The 12,412-nt window shown below is 45.9% G+C and overlaps 1 pseudogene; it reads left to right on the top strand.

Moving 5' to 3' along the window:
- Nucleotides 1-465: 465 nt before the first annotated feature.
- LOC118005568 lies at nt 466-1,459 on the top strand (annotated as a pseudogene).
- The last annotated feature ends 10,953 nt before the right edge of the window (nt 1,460-12,412 follow it).

The raw sequence follows: 12,412 nt of genomic DNA, 5'->3' as shown, positions 1-12,412 counted from the left end.
TTGTGTAGCAAGAAAGCTGAGACCCAGACCCAGGACTAATTAGAGTGGCCAAGCTCTTGGTAAGGTTAGTCAGCTACCCACCATAGATCTGTTAGGCTGTGTGGTGTGTGTGTGTTTGTGTGTGTGTGTGTGTGTGTGAGAGAGAGAGAGAGACCCTAAAACTTGGTTTTGGGGGCTTTGGGTGGATGCCCCCAAACTTTCAACCAGACTCCTTGGAGCCTGCAGAAATGGCCCACCCCGTCCCTATTAAGAACAAGTGCTGTCTCTCCATTCTCTTCCTACAACTAGAATGATTGTTCTAGCTCTTCTTTCTTCCCAACTCCTGCCTTTTCAGCTACCAGTGGGAGGGAAATTGGTAGCCCCAAATAAGCAGGCAAAATGGGTGCTAGATTCAGAGGAGTGGAAGTAGTCCGTTTTCGTTAGAGCCCTAAAGTGCGGCTGGCTGTCTCCTTTTCCAGATGACAACAACAGTTCCGACTGTCACTGAGGGCTTTCCGGGGTCAGGGGAGCTGCTGGACTCTTGCTAATTCAATTTTTTCCATTCCAGTCTCTTCCCTATCATCTCCCCCTTCACCCTGGAACGTGTTCAAGAAATTTGATGAAAAAGAAAATGTGTCTAACTGCATCCATTTGAAAACCTCAATTATTAAGGGTATTAAGAACCAAGTGATAGAGTAATTTCCAGGTGTGGAACCATGGCTTTATCATATAATGCCTAAGAAAAAGTCTGTCAAAATATGTGGCGCCATGAACATACAGAAATCCTTACAGTGAATGGAGAGTTACTATTTTTTAGACAAAGAGAAGGGCCTTTTTATCCAACCTTAAGTTTACTTCACAAATATCCTTTTATTCTGCTGCACCAGCAGGTTGATAAAGGAGCCATCAAATTTGTACTCAGTGGAGTAAATATCATGTGTCCAGGCTTAACTCTTCTCCTGGAGCAGTAGATAGGATTGTTGCAATCATGGCAGAAGGAAAACAGCATGCTCTGTGTGTTGGAGTCATGAAGATGTCTGCAGAAGATATTGAGAAAGTCAACAAAGGAGTTGACATTGAAAATGTCCATTATTTAAATGATGGTCTGTGCCATATGAAAAATATATAAACGAGCCTCAAAACAAATACACTTGGGCAAAATATGGATATAGTGCTTTATCTGTGTTTTTGTCTGTGTGTGACAGCATGAAGACAATACTTCTGTGGCTATGCTGAATAAATTCAGTGGATGCTAAAAAAGAAAAAAAAAAAAAGAAAGAAGCACTTGTTATCACCTTGCTTGCAGACAATGCAGACATCTCTCTCTGCAAGACAGCATCACATCCCATAAGACCTGTACCTGTCTTCTCTCCTAGCCATCAGGCTATAACTCCCCCAGAACAGCTGCATGACCCAGCTGGGAGAAGACATGTGGGGCTGAATTCTCAGGGTGTTTGACCCATGGCCAGACCACAAAGATGGGGAGCTCTCCTGAAATACAAGATTTTTTTTTTAAAGATTTTTTTTTTTTTTTGAGATAGACAGAATGAGAGACAGAGAGCATGAGAGGGAGGAGGGTCAGAGGGAGAAGCAGACTCCCTGCCAAGCAGGGAGCCTGATGCGGGACTCGATCCCGGGACTCCAGGATCATGACCCGAGCCAAAGGCAGTCGCTTAACCAACTGAGCCACCCAGGCACCCTTGAAATACAAGATTTAACACCCTGGCAAATGCCCCAGGAGATAGTGTGACCCCAATACTGGGATGGCTCCTAGAAGCATGGAGAAAGTTATGGCCTGGGCTACGTGAAGTTGAAATGCCAGAATGGCTGACAGTGGAGGGGGTGGGACAAGATGCCATATGGAGCTGTGGCCCTTGCCAGAGCAAGGATCATAGTGCATGCCCCTGGGACTCTGGTTGAGGCTGTGCTGTCCACAGTGGAGGGGTATGTACTTTTATAAAGCTCCTGGAATTCTTCCTGGGCCCTTGTAGGGACAGAATACTGGTCCATGGGAAACCAAATGGCCACACGCTGAAATGTTTGTCATGAGCTGAGTTTTATGAGACGCACCAAGGCTTAAGGGCAGGCAGGGCCAGTGCCATGTTTACTGCTGGGATCAGGCACAAACGTGAGAGGGCACAGGTGAGCTGCATGAGAAAGTGGCCCAGAACCCCGTGTCACCCACCACTGCTGCACCAACACTCTACTTCAGCTCACACCTATGGCTATACGGTGGATTCCCTATGTCCAAGCTTGGTTGTGTGTGGGTGTATAAACTGAAATGCAGACAGCAACTTCACTGGAACCTCACCCAGCAATGGCTCAAAAAGACAGTGGTGAAGGAAAACACCCCTAAATGGGGAATATGCCTGGTCATCCACCTGGGGTAGGAGAAGTGGATCAAGGTTAGAATTCATACTGACGTATGGCAGTAGGGAATGACCTGGCTGGCTGGTGAGGGGCCTGGAAGATTGGGGATGAGGAGGTGTAAGGTGGAGGCATGTGGATGGATGACTGGGAAATTGTGCACATTTTTGTGTCATGTTAATGCCCATCGGAGAGCATCCAGCACGGAAGAAGAACTGAACAGCTAAGACAGCTGATGTTGGCCGGTCTTGGTCATTGGCCCCTCCAGTGTTGGCACGACTGACACATGAATTAGAGTGGCCACGGTATGAGAGATGGAGCTCATTAGCATGGAATGCAACCTGTTAAGACTGATTTAGCTGTTGTCATCACTGAAAGCCCAGCTTGCCTGCAAGACACCAGCACTGAGCCACCTGCAAGGCATCATTCCCAAGGACACCAGCCAGTTAGCCATTTAGCAGCAAGTTGACGGTTTTCATAGGAATGGACATTCTTGGTCTGAGCTTGCTTTCCTGCTTGCAGGTCCTCAGGCAGCATCACTCTCTGAGGCTCATGGAGCATCTGGCCCATTGGTATGGGTGCCTCAGAGCACAGCACCGGACCAGAAGACACTCCCCCTCCCCTCCCGACACACACTGAAGGAAGTGCAGGAATGGGCCATGACTGTGGGGTCCTCTGGCTGGGTCAAACATGGTACCTCCAGAGGCTGCCTGCTTGATGGACTGTTGGGGCGGTCTGTGGTGTGGGTGAAGTGCCAGTTTGGAGGTGTGCTCCATGAAGATGGGCACTGTCTTCTGATTTTGTAGTGAATCAGTACTGAAGATAGCAATCTGGATGCTCTCTACAATTCAGCAATTTAATCTGGTCAGTTTTCTCTGAAAATCATAGCAGCATTTAAAGGGTCTCCCTCGGGTGCCTGGGTGGCTCAGTCAGCTGGGCGTCTGCCTTCGGCTCAGGTCATGATCCTGGAGTCCTGGGATTGAGTCCCACGTCGGGCTCCCTGCTCGGTGGGGAGTCTGCTTCTCCCTCTGGCCCTCCCCCATCTCATGCTCTTCTCTCTCAAATAAATGAATAATATCTTAAAAAAATAAAAATAAAGGGTCTCCTTCATCCCAGATACTGATGCAATGGGTCATGTATTGTTTTGGAGGGATGCCTGCTGGGGAGGTATGGAGGTGTGTGTATGTGCAAAAAGCAAGGAAGAGGAGGGGTTGTAGGTTTCAGAATTTAGCAGCTAGAAAGTCTAGTTCCAGCTACCGTTCTGAAAGATTGCACAGTTGGTGCTGCTGACCTCAGCACAGGGCCACCTCAAGTCTCAAGGTTTTGGGGATGAGAGTTAATTGATTTAAATGAATAAATTGCCCCAAGACTTTCTAAATAAGAGAGCCTGAGCCTGAGGCATTGTTAGAAACCTCACAGTGAGTTTAAATGATACAGCGTCAAACAACTCTTTATAAGTCTCTTAAAAAAAAAGATTTATTTATTAGAGAGAGAGAGAGAGAGAGAGCACAGTGTGGGGGGAGGGACAGAAGGAGAGGGAGAAGGAGTGGAGCAGACTTCCCACTGAGTGGGGAGCCTGGCACGGGACTTGATCTCACGACCCTGAGATCATGACCTGAGTTGAAATCAAGAGTCAGACGCTCAACCTACTGAGGACTGAGGTGGTCAACGGGCTCTTGAAAGAAGTGGAGACAACCTACATGAAGCTGCTTCAGTTCTGATACCTTTTGAGGATTTGGGGGCAATGAGACATGATGGAAACACACTTTCTATGTTCAGTTACTGACCACTCTTAGGAACATTATTACTGCTGAGTTGTCTCGATAGAGCAGATGTTTTCAAAATATGTCTTCTTGGGTGATCCAGAATAGCTTCACTTTCATCTGCTTCCTCTGAACCTGGGATGGGGTGGGATGGGGGGATAGTAATTATTCCAGGGCTAACAACATCTAGAGGCCATGGAGGGAGTGATGAATGAACATGAAAGAAATGATCAAATCCAGTGTAATACTAAAATGATTTTATAGAGAAATGGTAAAAGGAATTAATTGCTCCATGTAGCAATGATCCCTCTTCCCGTGTTATATAGTTTGTATAAAAGAAAAGAAATCTGCTTCTCAAATAGATATTGTAAATCAAAACTTGGATCTGAACAGGCTGGAGAGTTTTTTTTGGAAAGGATTTTCTCCCTAAAAAGATTATTATATGTATTTTTAAAGATTTATTTATTAAAAATCTTTTTTAAAAAGTTATATTTAGGGGCGCCTGGGTGGCTCAGTCGTTAAGCGTCTGCCTTCGGCTCAGGTCACGATCCCAGGGTCCTGGGATCGAGCCCCACATCGGGCTCCCTGCTCGGCTGGGAGTCTGCTTCTCCCTCTCCCCCTCCCCCTGCTTGTGTTCCCTCTCTCACTGTCTCTCTCTCTCTGTTGAAAAATAAATAAAATCTTTAAAAAAAAAGTTATATTTATTGGGGTGCCTGGGTGGCTCAGTCGTTAAGCGTCTGCTCAGTGGGAAGCCTGCTTCTCCCTCTCCCACTCCACCTGCTTGTGTTCCCTCTCTCGCTGTCTCTCTCTCTGTCAAATAAATAAATAAAATCTTTAAAAAAATGTTATATTTATTTAAATATTCTCTACACCCAACATGGGGCTCAAACTCCTGACCCTGAGATGAAGAGTCACACCCTCTTCTGACTGAGCCAGCCAGGCACCCCTCTATAGGATAAAATTCTAAAGGATTTGTAACTTGGAGTATTTCTAACTGAAAGAGTATTTGATGCTACCAGTAAGATAGGGTGTTGCTGAATCCTCCTGAGGCTTCTAGCAACAATCCTTTCTATCTTAAAGGTCAACCTCTCCTGTACCAGATCTTTCCCCAATCTGTGTTTAGAAACATTGTGGAATCTCCTCTACCCTCAGAAGCCCTCTGTAATCTGCCCTTCTTCTCAGCTACTGCCTTTGTTCTCATGCCCATCACAGACTCACTGGGTCTGTGCTTGCTATCTCTACTTTTCCCTCTGCCCATCACTTCAACCCACTCCATTTGGAGCTAGAGTCAACATGGCCAGATAACCACTTGGATCTAGAAAAATGGATCATGGATGATTCTGAACCATTGAGCCTGGGTACCCAGGAGAGAGGGGACATCCGCAGGGGAGTTTGAAGTAGCTGGTGGAGGAGGAGAGGGAGAGAAGTGTGGTTTCATCCATGATAACCATTCATGTGAAGATGCTACAGAGCCCAGATGTGAGGGCAGGAGAAATCAGGGCTGGAGATAAGTACTTGGGGGTCAGAATAATGGTTGAACTGAGAGGTAGGAGCTCCACAGGTACCAATGCTTCTCTGTCCTCCAGAATGTTCTGCTTCTAGGTCAATTGCAACTCCCACACTCATTCCGTGTGTGACACTGGGCCTGAAGCCTGGCCTCTGTGAGCCTGTTTCTTCATCTGCGAAGTGTGAAAACTCCACCCATCTTACAAGGTCTCTGAGGACTCAGGGTCATACTACTATCATCATTTATTGCCCTCACCCCTCCAGGTAGAGCAGAGCAGAAAACTCAGCACATTTCTTTCCTCTCTTCAGCCTCATCTCCACTCTGTGGAGACATCATCCCTCTATTTCCCAGATGAGGATACAGAGGCCCAAAGAGGCACAGTCTTGCTCAGGGACCCACAGTGGAAAGGCCCCAGGTGCCTTCACCCTACCTCCAGCCCTACCACTGACAAGAGTTCTGTTCATTGAGCTCTTTATGTGTGTCCTGGGCCAAGCTGCTGATGGAGTGGGATGCGGTGTCTTGGCAGCCTGGTTGAGTGGTACCTGCCTACCCCATCCCCACTGGAGTCTGGCCCCTGGGCTGGAACTGAGGCCATGTCAAAGGCATTACCTCCCTGGAGAACCCCTTAGGCCATGCTCTGCCCAGCAGAGTGCCTCAATTCACTGTCTGAAGATGTGAGAGAAAGTTTCCAGGTGAGCAGGTCTCTCTCTGTAGAAGGACCAGGGTGGATGAGGGAGAAGTTCTTGAGGATTTGGCACTCCTGAGTATGGGAAGAGAATGAGCTGTGTGGTGGGGAGCTGAAGCCTTATTTGCTCTCGCTTCAGTCCCCCTCAATTTAAATCATCTCTCCTGGATGCCCAGGGAGCCCCAGAAAGGCCTATTCAGGACCCAAAGGGGTCCTGAAAACCCCAGGTAGAAGGGTTTTAGCTCAACCCAAAGAAGGAGCCAGGTAGGAAGTGAGAATCCCACCACTGGGACATGCAAATCAAGGTCAGAATACCCCTGGAAGGAAGAGCCTAGGAATAGTGCAGGGTCTTAGACCAGAGACTTACATCTTGAGAGTTGATAAAGGAGAAGAGGAAGTTCCCAAGACTCAGGAAAGCAACTCAGCTAGGACTTCCAGAGCACACACTGGCCACCTCTATCCAGTGCTCCATCACCTTGGCTCTGTTCTGGGACATCATGCTTGGGTTGCCAAGGCAGTTGGCCACACTGTTGAACTGGGTTATGGTGACATGGACTATGAGTTCCAGGTGTTCATTGCCAGGCTTATTCTTGTGGGACCGGATGGGGCCCAGGCACTGATGTGGGCCCCACCTTGAACAGATTCTGGGGAACAAGGGGAATGTCATTCAGCTCTGCCATACCCCAGCTTAGTGTCCCAGGCAGGGGTCACAGGTCAGAGCTGGAGCTCAGGAAGCTGAGGGTGTGGCCGGAGCCTTGTGGGAGTCCCTGGGTTTAGCTCTCTTTTCATAGTAGGCAACCACTACAGGATGATCCAGGACCCATAACGGGCAGGGAAGGGAGAAAGACATTTGTACCCTGACCATCCTCACTAACGTCAAACTCTAGAAGGTGGCTCAAGTCAGCTCCTCCCAAAGGGGCATCTTCCACCCATCCTGATCATCTCTCTGGTCCTACCCCCATTCAGATTCATATTCCACTGTGGCAGCTACAATCATGGGTTTAGTTTGTTTGTCTTCCTTATAGTTAGGTACACATCAGATGCCTAATAAGTGCTGAGGCTGCTGGGTGGGCAGAATGGGTGGGTGACCCTATGGACCCGGCTGCACACAGTGAGTTCCCCTCCCCCACCTTTCTATCTGTTCTGCCTCATTTAATCTGCACAGCCACTCTGTATAGTATGTCCTACTAGTGTCCATTGCTCCTGTCCACAAGTGGACAGTAAAGGCTTCGGGTTTAAAAATGTTGCCCAGGTCACACAGTTGGTAAGCAGTGGAGCTGAGATTTGGACTCAGATCATAAGAGTCTGAATCAAGGAAAGGCAGGTCTGGGGCAGCTTAGGGCAGAAGGAAATCCTGCCCCAGCCCCTCCCTGAGAGCCCAGCTGTTCACTGCATCCATCAGAGTCAACTGCTCTGCCACCAGTTTGGGAGGGAAGTCCATGAGGTTGGGCTTCCCCTTTAGCTGGTTCTTCCTGGTCACAAGCCAGGGGCAGGAAGGCTCTCAGACTGCAGCTGGCTCTGTCTCTGTTTTTGGAGCTAGAGATAGAATTCCCACTACAGCTGATATTTGAGCTGACTCCATCTCAGGACCTGACACATATATGCTGAAGTAGATGTTAGCACTTGCTCTGGTTCTGGAGAAGCTGATGGAGGTGACACTAGCTCTCACTTGGGAGTCATTGTAGAAACAGGTCTCAAGCTACATCTAGCTCCATAGTAGACCCCTTTTCTGGCTCTACATCTGGAATGATCCCTGAAGCTGGTGCTAGAGCAGAATAAAGAGAAAGGTTTACCTATATAACTGACTTACCATGTGCCCTTCCCCAAACAGGAATGATCCTACTGCCTTGAAAGGAATACCCAGCCCATGGACCCCACCCCAGGTAGTCTTTCTGGATCACAATCCCCTTTGCCCTGTGATTCTGCCTCAGTAGGCTCTAGAGGTTCCATAAGGTGAGTACGGTTCTTCAGGTCTTAGTTATGCAAATTGACATGCATAGGGGCCAACTTTAGCTTGAAACATGGATGGTGAAGTGACTGCTAGGTATCCTACAAATTCTGGTCAAGCCAGGTACTCAAGATGGGAGGGAGGGCACTGAAGAGAGTCATGTGTGGGGCAGAGTCAGAGGCCTGGCCTGTCACTCCTCACTAGGCTCCTACAGCACCTTTTTATCAGTATGGGTCCCAGAGGACAGAGTCAGTGCACTTCCAACTCCTCTGAGCCTGTCCTTGCAGTGGAAGGCTTGGTTATTCATCAGGCCTGACAGAGAACCTGTGGACATCTAGTCTTCCCAGTGACATTCTTCTCCCCATGGTCATGGCAGAACTTGCCCCATCCTCCATGCACACAGACATCAAGGCTAAGGTTTGAGGTAGATTTGTGAGCAGACTGCTCACCTTATCTTCTGTTCTGGGTCCCAGTTGTGGAGGTTAGGAGATGGAGAGGGGCAGCCAGAGCAAGATGGGACTATGGAAGGGATGGATCTCTCAGGAACAAACTCAGCCCAGCCTGCACTGTGCTTCCTGGGGTGTGGGGTTGGAACCACATTCATAGTTCTCTTTGATTCATTTCCTCATGCAGGGAAAGACCCCAGATCTCAGCCCTCCCATGGAAATCAAAAGATCCATGAGATCCAGGGTTCTGCCAGTCCCTCCCCAGCTACAGCCCCTATATTCTCCCATCCTGCTCTGTGGAGACAGGAGGTCTCCTCCTGTTTTAATTGGTCCTGTCATCCATCATCGTGGTCAGAATATGAGAGGATTCACCCATATCTAAGGAGGTCTCAGGGTGACACATCTAATGTATTGTGGATACGTCTACTTATAATATCTAGAGTAATTATCTGACTCAGACTGGAACTGAGTCCCAGGGATTGTGTCTCCTTCATTCATTGAATTATCTTAGTGTCTAGAAAAGTGTCTTCATGGATTAGGTGTTGATTGCCACCTTTATATGAGAGAAGCAACATGTGATGCTAGAGTGATTATGTTGTGCATTATATCCCTAGTACTGATTTAACTTATAACTGGCAATTTGTACCTTTTGACTATTCCTCCAATCTCCAATTCCTCCTCCTCCAGCCATGGTTATTACTTTTAAATTGTGTGTTGAGATTGGGGGGTATCTCACCATATCTTTTAATACTTAGTGCCTCAGAAGATCTTCTAAAATCTAGCACTGACTGTATATTCTGTGTTGTCCTCTTGGGAAGGAGACCTGAGTTACTAGTAAGGGCATCTCATATATATATATATATATATATATATAGTGTGTGTGTGTGTGTGTGTTCTTCATATTACTTGCTTTGGTGAAAACAAAAAGCAAAAACCCCTGAGTTTTCAGTCATTGTATCCCACAGAGAAAGGAAATTCATCTCTGTAGACTATATGTTTCCTATAACCTGGTTGGATTGAAAAGCTGAATTACTAGTAGTTTTAGCTTTCCTAGAGAAAAAACTTTTAGGTGCGTAGACCATACCTTTTCATATATTCTCCTTGCAGAAGTGAATCAGTTGGGAAAGTATTTGGCTGCATATAAAGAAAACTCAACTAGGGCAGATGGTCCAAAAGAGGTTAATTTTTTATCACTCAGTAAGGTGTCCAGGAGAGGCAGTCTGTGGCTGGTGTAGTAACTAAAAAACCATGCTCTTCTTTTCCTTTAGTCATGCCATTCTTACATGTGATTAGCATCTTCATACTTGCATCTTATGGTTACAAGATGGCTGCTGCATCATCAGCCTCAAAACTGTGTTCCAAGAAGGGAAAAGTGCAAAAGAAAAACAAATTTTCCAACCCAGTCCATTCTTTTTAATTAGGAAAACAGTGGTGTTCTGAAAGCTCCACTAATAAGCCCTGTATATTTATCTCTTAGGCCAGAACTGTGTCATATGGCTAGCTCTAGCTGAGAAGAAACTTGAGAAATCTGGGCACAGTGCTACCCTGAATAAAAATTTGGGTTGGTTAGTACGGAACAGTATGAGAATGGATACTTTATGGGCAACATGTAGTGTTTGCCATGCTATCCTCGCTAAAATGGTGATCGTTGGATCTAAAATTTGGGTATAGAGTTCTGGCCCCTTTAGAGATGGTATAAGGAAAAAAGGAGATGATCTAGACAAGGACAACTTAAATCATGGAAAGGGAAGGGGAATTGTCTGCTGTAACCTGCAAAGGACACTGGGTTTGGAGTTTGAAGTTCTAACCTTCTGATCTGATTCTTTAACTTACAATCTGGGTGATATTCGTTGTATCAACCTCTCTTAGTCTTTTTTCCTTGATGGTAAATTGGGACAGTGTTAGGGGGAAAGGGAGAAATAGATATTGGGTAAGCAACTGTGAATGGTACTGGTGGTTGCATCTTGCATAGAAAAACAAGACATCTTTATGGCATATTCCTCATGTAATCTCTTTTGAAGGGTGGTTAAATATGATTTACCAGGAGTTTCTATTTCCCAAAGGGAAGTAACATTTATCTATTTAGAGTGTGTGCCTTAGGTAATCTGGGGGAAGAAAGAGGATTTTCCAGCAGTTTTCTCTCTCATATACAAGAAATATACATCTACTTGGAGTAACTACTTCATGTAAGTTGTTGGAACATAAACTGTAACCAACTATCATATCTCCTATGAATCTGGTAATGATGAATTTGAAACTCTTTCTCTTGAATTGGTGTTCCTCAAAAATTTCATGATTTTTAGTGATCTATTTATGTTTAGGGATGAAACTCTAGATGGATCAGATCAGTAATGAGAGTGTAATTGCTCAGCTCAAGAAAGAATTCTGATTCTGGTGTTTAGTCAGTCATTCACGAAATATCTATTGAGTGCCTACTATATGTCAGCCACTGTTCTAGATGTTGTTAGTGTGAGTAAGAGAGAGAAGGTCCTCATCTTCATAAAGCTTATATTCTACTGAAGGAGACAGCAGGTATATAAACAGGTAAGCAGACGGGAATATGCCAGCTAGATGGTCCTTCCTTCTGGATATTCAGAGACTTGTTTTCTGGATGTAATTTATGACATTTACATTCTTCAATTTCTCAAGAATGCAAATATCTGAACTTTACTTTTTTATTTGATTAGTGGATTCAATACATATTAATTGAATACCTTCTCTGCCAGACACTGCTAAACACTGGGATATGATGGTAAGTAACAGCTCCACGTGCCTGTGTAGAGTTGTACAGAGATGAATTGGGTCCTTCATAGTTGCCCTTGGGAGGAATATTATGTGTATATCTCTCTAATAATGTTTGAAAGTGGACAAGTGTGTCTATTTAGGAGGCCAGCTAATTAAGGGTGATAGTGGAGTGTAAACACTGGTGAAGGTCAAGTAAAGATTGGCACTGGGTCTTGAAGAACCAGTATGGGGACGCCTGGGTGGCTCAGTTGGTTAAGCAACTGCCTTCGGCTCAGGTCATGATCCTGGAGTCCCGGGATCTAGTCCCGCATCAGGCTCCCTGCTCGGCAGGGAGTCTGCTTCTCCCTCTGACCCTCCCCCCTCTCATGCTCTCTCTCTCTCATTCTCTCTCTCAAATAAATAAATAAATAATATTAAAAAAAAAAAAAAAAAAATGTGTGTTTAAAAAAAAAAAAAGAAGAAGAACCAGTATGACCTGAATGGCCCGGGTGGCAGATAGTAGGTAGAGGGGAGGGAGAATATTCCAGAAGGGCAAATCCTGGAAAAAAGATCCAGTGTCAATAACAGACAAGAGGGGCACCTGGGTGGCTCAGTCGTTAAGCGTCTGCTTTCGGCTCAGGTCATGATCCCAGGGTCCTGGGATTGAGCCCGGCATGGGGCTCCCTGCTCAGTGGCGAGTCTGCTTCTCTCTTTTGTGTTCCCTCTCTCGCTGTGTCTCTCTCTGTCAAATAAATAAATAAAATCTTAAAAAAAAAAAAAAAAAGAACAGGCAAGATTTCAGGCGACCAATGGGAATTCACGGATGACAGAGAGCATGTGAATAATAGCAGAATAAGAGATATTGCCGGGTGAGGTCACTGTGTGGGGGCCTAAAACGGAAATTTGCCCATTATTCCCACTAAATAGTGGATCATTGAAAAAAAAAATTTTTTTTTAAAGATTTTATTTATTTATTTGACAGAGAGAGACACA

This window comes from Mirounga leonina, unplaced genomic scaffold, assembly GCF_011800145.1.
Source record: "Mirounga leonina isolate KUSES-001 unplaced genomic scaffold, KU_Mleo_1.0 Mir_94, whole genome shotgun sequence".
In the NCBI taxonomy this organism is placed as follows: Eukaryota; Metazoa; Chordata; class Mammalia; order Carnivora; family Phocidae; genus Mirounga; species Mirounga leonina.
The sequence above is the reverse complement of the archived record's forward strand: the minus strand, read 5'-3'. Positions and strand labels throughout refer to the sequence as shown.